Source organism: Amborella trichopoda, chromosome 9, assembly GCF_054954075.1.
Source record: "Amborella trichopoda isolate Santa Cruz 75 chromosome 9, AtrichopodaSantaCruz75HAP2 v2.0, whole genome shotgun sequence".
In the NCBI taxonomy this organism is placed as follows: domain Eukaryota; kingdom Viridiplantae; phylum Streptophyta; class Magnoliopsida; order Amborellales; family Amborellaceae; genus Amborella; species Amborella trichopoda.
This window is the reverse complement of record NC_142344.1, coordinates 49,149,424-49,158,839: the sequence shown is the minus strand read 5'-3', so window position 1 is coordinate 49,158,839 and position 9,416 is coordinate 49,149,424. Positions and strand designations below refer to the sequence as shown.

Sequence of the window (9,416 nt, the reverse complement as noted above, 5' to 3'; positions counted from 1 at the left end):
AAACAAAGGAAAAGGTTTTAAAATGCGTTCGAAAAAAAAAAAAAAAGACTGTTATGCAAACAAATGAAAGAAAATGAAAAGAGAAAAAGGAAAAGATGTGAGAGTACTTGATAAGCTGGGCACACAGGTCTAACACCAAGAGTTGAGGTTTAAATAGGGGCCATTGTTTTGGTCGTATAAGCTAGAGAAGTACTAAGGCTAAGGTACGCTGGTCTGAGCTCCACCTAATGGTACAATGTACGTACGGTTTGTGGTGGTAGTACACCCCATATCTCAGTTGCACGTTGTGGCGTTTACTCAGCTTCGAAAACCACTAACTAATTCAAAAACGACTAGGGGCCTATTATCCCTACTTACTTACTTAAAAATCAAATAAATAATAATAATAGGCTTCGAGAGAGAATCTCGTCGTCAAACCCTCATATATTGGCTAGTGTTTGTGATCTAGCCATTCCTCCAATGGTCTATTGCAGATCAACAGTGAGAAACTCCCTCTCCAGTCCAATCTCCACCGTCCATCTACAAAGAAGGCTAGACCTGAAAATGACAGCATGCTGGACCACAGTAGGACGACCATCCGCTAGTGTATAAAATATTGCAACGTACACTGACGGTCCACGAACAATGGGTACTTGCTCGAACCAGATTGCTCTGCTCCTCTTGCTTGTTATCTCTCCCTCTTTTGCCTTTGAGATCAAGTAAGCCACTGTGAACCAAATTCAAGAAGCCTTCAAGCGCAAGGAGCTCACATCAAGAGACCTTGTAGAGTTCTATCTTCAAGAAATTAACGCGCTCAACCTGCTTCTACGTGCAGTGCTCGAGGTGAACCCGGATGCGTTGGACCAACCCAATAGGGTTGACAAAGAGAGAAAGGCCACACATGGAGAGTGCGCCAAAGGGTTACATGGGATACCGGTGCTGTTAAAGGGTAAGATAGTGACACGAGACCAGCTCAACACCACGGCTGGATCACTTGCGTTGCTTGGCACGGTTCGGTGGTGCCACGAGATGCAGGCGTGGTCAGGAGGCTGAGGAGGGCGGGTGTTATCGTTCTGGGGAAGGCAAGCCCAAGTGAATGGGCACATTTTAGGACATTTAAGGCCCCTACTGGGTGGACTGTTCTTGGGGGTCAACCTAAGGTACCACATGGATCCTTTACTTAGAGCAAATGGTTTGGAAATCCCCTCATGCATTAGACTCGCTAGGATCATTGACCCCACTGAGGGCTTGGATGGGGCGAGTCCGATTGCCTTACCCAGTCGAGTCCTAAGCAAAAAATACATGCAATTTACGCCATCTTTTAGGAGTAAGCTTTATAAAAATATGCTTACACCAAAAAATTCAAATAATTGTTTTATTTAAATAAAAAAATAAAATGTGAGACTAACTTTTGGTCATTGGATATGAACATACGAGTTCTTAACCATTGGAAGGGTCTGTTCACGTGATGTGGACGGGTACTTTCCCTTTTTTAGTTTGTTTTTAAATGGTTCCTTTGCATTTGTTAATGTTCCACCTTATTCAGGATTATTTTTCTCTTCTATGCTCACTTTGGCTTTCTAGCATGGTTTTTTTAGAACACACAAGCAATTAGTTTTCCAATGATTTCTAATTACCTTTTTAATTTATCTAATTTTTAACTGTTTATTTGAATTTTAAACAGCACTGAAGGGCCATATGCTCCATGATATGCCCAGCGGCCCTAACCCAATTAGGAACCACAATGGTGGGGGAAACCCTCCCTTTGTCTCCGAGGACCGTATGCTTCATGATGTACCCAGCGGCCCTAACCCAATCGGGAACCACAATGGTGGGGGAAGCCCACCCTCTGCATTAAAGGGTGTATGCTCCATGTTGTGCCCAGCGGGCCTAACTCAATCGGGAATCACAACGGTGGGGGAAGCCCGCCCTCTGTACTAAAGGGCCGTATGCTTTATGATGTGCCCAGCGGCCCTAACCCAATCGGGAACCACAATGGTGGGGGAAACCCGCCCTCTGTCTCGGAGGGCCGTATGCTCTATGATGTGCCCAGCGGCCCTAACCCAATCGGGAACCACAATGGTGGGGGAAGCCCTCAGCACTGAAGGGCTGTATGCTCCATGATGTGCCCAACGGCCCTAACCTAATCGGGAACCACAATGGTGGAGGAAGCCAGCCCTCTGTCCCAAAGTGTCGCACGCTCCATGATGTACCCAGCGGTCCTAACCCAATCGGGAACCACCATGGTTGAGGTAGCCCATCCTCTGCCTTGGAGGGCCGTAACCTCCATGATGTGCCCTGTGGTTGTAACCCAATTGGGAACCACCTTGGTGGGGGTAGCCCACCCTCTACCTAGTCCCCAGAGCAACAAAGTTCTCATATATTTTCCCACAGATCCCAACGCTTCGGACCATCACCGGATTACTCGTCTCTTCGATCCCCATGAATCCCATAGTCCTTACAATATTGTAAAATGGTCTCACTATAATTATTCTTGACGGTTATGGAAACGAGATAATGAGTTTCCTATCTTGTATATTACACGATGTTCAGTTTCCGGTTTCTATATCCGCCAACAATTATATTAGCCTCAAAATTGCAATACTGGAAGTATTGAATCTTATTCTCGAGAATATAGTCAAATGAAGATGAATTCGTAGCTTTATAAGTTTAATATAAATTGTCCCAAAAAAGCAAGCATATGATGAATCATACACAACATAATACCGAGGAAGACTGCATACACAACATAATATGGAGGAAACTATATATTCTCGTAGCATAATAGGAAGACTACCATCAGAGAGAGAAGAAAATCAATCAAGGGCTCCAAAATTTTGCAATATTGTAAGGGCTATTGGATTTCTAGGGTTCGATTATCGGAGGAGTTCAGTTATGGTGCAAAGGGTCGGGGCGCCGGGCACCTCATGGAGAATACGACCTTCTAGGACAAAGGGCAGGCTGCCTCCACCATGGATTGGGTAAGGATCATGGGGAACATCATGGAGCATGCGGCCCTATGGGAGGGAGGGCGGCCTGCCCCCAACATGGTGGCTCCCGATTGAGTTAGGACCGTTGGGCACATCACCGAGTATGATTCCGTAGCCACCATGAAGCTTTGAACCCACTCCGTTGCCGTAACTCTCCAAAGATTATCTTTCGGTACTTCAAGCACAGCTCACCGTTATTCAGGCTCTCGTTGCCATTGAAAGCATTTTCGCCTCTTTGAGAACTAAGAAAACCCAAACAAACATATTACTGTTATGCTTGCTATTCATGGTACCTTATCCTAGGGTTGGCAGGTGAGACTCTCTCTCTTTAGCATGCACGTACAACCATCCTTGTCGATACATAAACTAATGAACATAGTAAAGGGGCTGGAGTCGTGGTGCTAGCATTCCCACACCCAGTTACCACATTGTGGTATACATTGCTACAGTTGGCACCCCCAATTAACACCTTAAAAAATGTAACTCTCTAATCTATTAAAAAAAAAGTAAGGGCTTGTCTTCCCCATTGAATTACCTAAAAACAAAAAACTAATGAATGTAAGGATTGCAGTGCTAAGACTACTTAGGGATTTACATAGGGAGTATAAAATTTTCCTAAAATATGATAAAGTTTTTCTAAAATACAAAATACTCCATTTATAGGTAGAAATTACAACAAATGTTAGTCAACTTGTGTTTTTTTGGTTATTTTTCAAAATTGCCCCTCCGTCCAAAATTTCTAAAATCAAAATTTAATTTTGTTTTTAGTTTTTTCATTAGACTGCCCTAAAGCTTGGAGCATTGCCCTACTAACAAAAAAATTAAAAAAAAAAATTAATGAAAATTTGGATCAAGGATTCCATCCTCAGGTCAAGGATAAATTTTGAAAAAGAAAGAAAAAGAAAAATAAAACAGGTTTTGACTATATATGAAACATTTCATATTTTTTAAAAAAATTTAGGATCCATACATAAATCAGTCTAAGAGTTACAAGCGTTGGAAAGAAGTGAAAGAGGGTAGAGAAAGGAAATGTCATTAACAATCTAGTAGATTCAAGACACATTCTCTATCTCTTCTCTTTCTCTATATCTCTATGTCATTGGTGCACAAACTTCAATATCATGAACAAGTAAGAAAACCAAAATCTCAAAAATAGGAGTCTCTTTCTTGCCACCAAGTGTTAAGAAAGAAAGGCTATAAGTACAGAGAGAGAGAGAGTCTCAATGTAAATAAAAATATTCGAGAGATCGGGAGAGAGAGATTGCATTGAATGAGGAAGATAGGAACTTACCAGAAGCGCAATAGAGAAAAGCAAATGAATGTAGAAAGCTTCATCATGCTAGCAAAACTATCAATGTAGAAAGCTTCATCATGCTAGCAAAACTGTCAACCAATGGACAATCACAAAACTACCTTTACATAGAAAAAAGTTTATATAAAGTTGACACCTTAAAATATAGATATAAGTTACACAACTAAAATCCTTGAAAAAAAAACATTGTTTTGAAGTTAGAAAAACATTTAATTGGTCATATCGACATTGAGATATAAAGATGTAAAGATTTCAAGTCATAAAAATAGTACATCTTAGAACATATTATTTGAAAAAGCAAATTCAAATTATAAAAATCGTACATCTTGGAACACATTATTTGGACCCTCCATTTTCAAGATAATCATTTATTTATAGATCTACTTGATTTGAAATGTGAGCGTGTGGAAAAACTTTAGTATAGTTGAGTTTTATGTTTATCTCTCCATGAGTACGTGAATACGTGTTTTTTAACATTTCGACGTGGTATCAAAGCCGAGGTTCTCAAAAAGAAAAAAAAAGTTAGGCATTGACTTGCAGAGCGCAGGTTATGAAAAAAAAAGATAAACATTAGATATCACATTGTGAAGAGAGCCCAGGTTGTGAAAAATATAAACTTTAGAGATCAGCGTGGTGGGCCCATCACCTTCAGAGCACAAGTTGCCAAAGATAGGCATTGGAGAGCCAAGTTACCTAAGAGACAGGCTTTGGTGGAGATTTATTACGTTGAGAGGAGAACAGAGACAAAACTCAAAGGAAGGTGGCACAAATTTCTTTATTTTCATGCTTTTTTCCATATGGCAAACAATAGCAACTCAAAGATTTCTCAACCACCAATTCAAAATTTTAAAGGAGATTTTTATGAGCATTGAAATTTTAAAATGAAAACAATGTTTGGGTCTTAATTAAAAAAAAAGGGTGATTAAAAAAAAAATGATTTGCAATAAAAAAAAAAGGAGAAAAAAAATTGTGATGTTCTTGGAAAAAGATGATGAAGAATTAAAAAAAAAGAAAAAAAAAAAAAAAAGGGAAACAAAGTTGGAGAGCTCTTGATGTCATATTTTTGCAAAAGTTTTCAGAAATGAGATTTAAAAAAGAAAAAAAAATTCTAAAAGACGAACATGAATAGTCCTCATGGGAAATCCATGCCTATGTAGGCATAGGAAAAATTAAAAATGACAAATGATGTTTAGGAAAGAAGAAAAACAGGACACTGCAGTCCTGGTATGTTTTGCTATGGATTGCATGTTGGGAAATTCATGCCTAGTGTAGGCATAGGAAAAACGATTGATTTTTGAAAAATGAAAACAAGACATCAAAGTCCTAGTTTGTCATGTCATGAAAAGGCATGATGATGCCATGAAAATGCATGAGGGTGCCTAATGAGAATGCATAAAAAAAAATTTGTGTTTAGAAAAACAGTACATTGAAGTTCTAGTTTATCATGTCAGGAAAAGGTATGATGATGCCATAAGAAGACTAACAATGGTGCCTAATAAAAAGGCATAAAATAAAAAATTGAATTTAGAAAAACAGGACAGTCCTAGTTTGTCATGTCATGAAAAATCATGATGATGCCATGAGAAGACATGAAAAAAAAAAAAAAATGAAATGTGTCTTTTTTAAAAAAAAAAAAGAAGAAGAAATAAATAAGAAGAACCAAGAAGCAAAAAGAAGAAGAAGAAGCAAGAAGCAGCAAGTAGAAGAAGAAGAAGCAAAAAACTAAAAAAAGTAGAAAAAAATTGAGTTTTGTGTTTATCTCTCCTTGAGTATGTGAGTACATAACTTTTAAAATTTCAACAAAAGAGAGAGAGGCCACATATGGAGATTGCGCCAAACGGTTACATGGGACAATTGAAAAGCCATATTTGAGATCTCAGAGCTGGCTCCTTGCTCTGGTTCATACGAGAATTTATGAGGTGATACATGGTGACATCTCAGCCTGTGCAATACTTTTGCTTTAGAGGAAAGAGAGACCAACACCCGTTGTGCAGTGGAGAGAAGATTTAGGGCCTTATTTTTGTAGAGGTTTTAGATGGCAGTTTTGGGATCTGGATACAAATGGTAATTTTGGGATCAGATATTTGGTTTTCCAAATGGCAGTTTTGGGTGTGGTTTCAAAGTGGCGGTTATGGGTGTGGTTTGAACTGGTAGTTTTGAGAGTAGGTGGTTTAGGAAGATGGCGGTTTTGGGCATACGGTTTCAGATCAAGATAACAGGCGTAGTTTCGAACGGCGGTTTTGAGCAGACGGTTTCAGATATAGACGGCGTTATTCAGATACCAATCTTCACACTTCGGTAGGGTGGTATTTCTCGCGGTATTCAAATACTCGGTTATAGAAGGGTGGTATTGCAGAAACCGTCAAACCTTGCTTTCATACCATATGAGAAATATGTATTTTTTGTATTTCTGTAATAATAAAATGCTTTTGTTATTTCTGTAATAATAAAATGTGTATAGTCAATTTATAGAGTTACAAAACAATATGTGATAATTAACATAGTAAATAACTTTCCTAATCTGAGTACAAAAAGAAGGAGAGACAATATTCATATCGTACTATAATTTCACATTATAGTGTACAATCCCTTTTTTTAGTTCTTCTCATGCGAATTTGCATTGTTTTTTATGCGGCAAAATCATCAGATGGGTTTTTTTTGGAGGGGACACATTGAAATGGACCTCATTTGTAATTTTCCCAAAAATGAATAAGAAATATTCTTTTTGAAGCCATGACTCAAATCTTGTCATAAATTGATACTCCAGGGCCAGAAAACTATTAAATTCATCATCTCAAGAGTTCCAATCATAGTTAGCAAGTCTTCGATTAAAACATGATTTTTTTATAAAATCTCAAAGTTTTTAAAATATGTTTAGAACTCCAAATTTTTAAAAAGAACTTAAAAAAAATGTGACTTTTAAATGGAACCAATTTAAATCCAAATTTTATCTTTTTTCAAAAAATATTTTCAAAAAAACTTTTTCCCTATAACCTTATTTCTTCATTAACTTAATATTATTAAATTTTGATTTAAAGATAAATACATTAACAGTGGGAGTAAATTAAGAATCTTTATTTAACAAAAAATTCCATCAAAAATGTCATCAATAAGTTTTCTTAAAAAAAATATACAAAAAATACAAGCAACGTATTCCTCAAAAAAAAAAATTTAAAACAAGGGAAAAGTTTACTTAGAGCCGAGGCTCTAAACAATTAAATTAGAGCCTACCTCAAAAATTTCACTAGAAGAGGTTGTTTTGATTCCCAAATATCCTCAAATTGATCATCTCGACATCAAGATGCATGGACATGGAAAGAAATGGATTTTAAGTTTTGGAAATAGTGTATTTTGTAATGCATTTTTGGATAATCACTTTTCAATATTTTTAAGTTTTCATAGATTTGTCGATCTACACTATTTGAAGCTTTAAAATTTATAAATAAAGATGAAAATATATTTTAAGGCTATCACAAAGATTTCAAGTGTTGAAACCATATTTCTTGGCACTATTTGAAGGTAGGCTCTAATTTGATTGTTTAGAGCCTAGGCTCTATACAAACCGCACCCTTAAAACAATCTTATATCTTAAAATAATAGGAAAAATTAGCAGAATAGCAACCTAATGAAAAGTCTAATTTTTTTAAAAAATCATTTATGGCATCCTTGTAAAGAGCAAGAGAGATATTAAATGATACTAAAGATTTAGGTGGTAGCTATTCAGTGCGATATTTAAATTTTCTTGAGCATTTTGTGTAGTTTTTACGCATAAAGAATTTTACCTAATTTCATAATTTATTTTTTGATTTTTGCATTTTATTGGTGTATGCAACATAGCATTTTGGATGGACAACTATTTTTTTTGAGAAATAGTCCTATAGATTGGTTCACAATTATTGTGCTTAGTATTGTTGTTGTTGTTTCATCTTGTGCTCGCAATAGATCTACGATATGTTTTGTGTTGTGACAACAAAGTAAGTATTATTGTTGGATTTATTTAAAGTTTCAACAAAAAATTGTTCAGCATTATTTAGAGGGATTATAAACAATGAGACTTTTTACCTTTCATACATGGAGGTCACAATTACTTACAGCGTTCTGATATTAAATGTGGTAGCCTGGTTGTGTCACAAAGTTCGGGAAAATTTCTTTTAGACTTTGAGCGTGATCAATAAAATAATTACCGCCACCCAATATCACATCCAATGGTCAAGATCAATTGTGACCACCTTGTACCAAAAGTAAATGGTCTCATTAAATATTTTTTCTTATTTTAATGATACTAGTAAAGCTATAAAATTATTGTTTAGTGGCTTCTATATATATATATATATATATATATATATATATATACAATAGCTGCAAATCACAATCCTATGTTTTATCAACTTTACATATGCGATTTTTTGCTACGTTTTTTTGAACTAAATCCGAAACCTTATTTTTTTAGCAATCTGTATTTTTTACCTGATTTTTTTCTCCGACTTTTTGAAATAAAATCAACATTGCCAATAATTTATTATCTCCCGACTTACTAACTATGGTTGCCACTGCCCCAAACAAACATCGCTCTTTATAAGTATAAATGGCCGCAAAATTGCAGTATTATATGGATTGCATATTTGCATCTCCTTAACGAAAATATACCAAAATAAGCATGACGCAATAGCTTTATAATTATGGGAAAAGTTTATGTAGAGCCTTGATTCTAAACAATCAAATTTGGGCCTACCTCAAAAATTTTACTAGAAGAAGTTGTTTTGATACCCAAATATCATCAAATTGATTATCTCGACATCAAGATGGATGGGCATGAAAAAAAAATGAATTTTAGGTTTTGAAATTTGTGCATCTTGTAATGCATTTTTTTACCATTAATTTGCAAGTTTTCGTAATATGGAGGAAACCATATATTCTCCAAGCATACTAGGAAGACTACCATCAGAGAGAGAGGGGGAAGAAATTCACTTAGGGGCTCCAAATTTTTGCAGTATTGTAAGGGCTATGGGATTTTTGGGGTTCAATGATCGGAAGAGTTCACTTACGGTGCAAAGGGTTGGGCCCGCCGGGCACCTCACGAAGAATGGGGTCCTCTGGGAGGGAGGGAGGTCTGCCCCCACCATTGGTTGGGTAAG

At 36.5% G+C, this 9,416-nt stretch overlaps 1 pseudogene; it reads left to right on the top strand.

Moving 5' to 3' along the window:
- The first annotated feature begins 9,285 nt into the window (after positions 1 to 9,285).
- Positions 9,286 to 9,416, top strand: part of LOC18441742 (putative amidase At4g34880) — a 34,099-nt pseudogene continuing 33,968 nt past the window's right edge.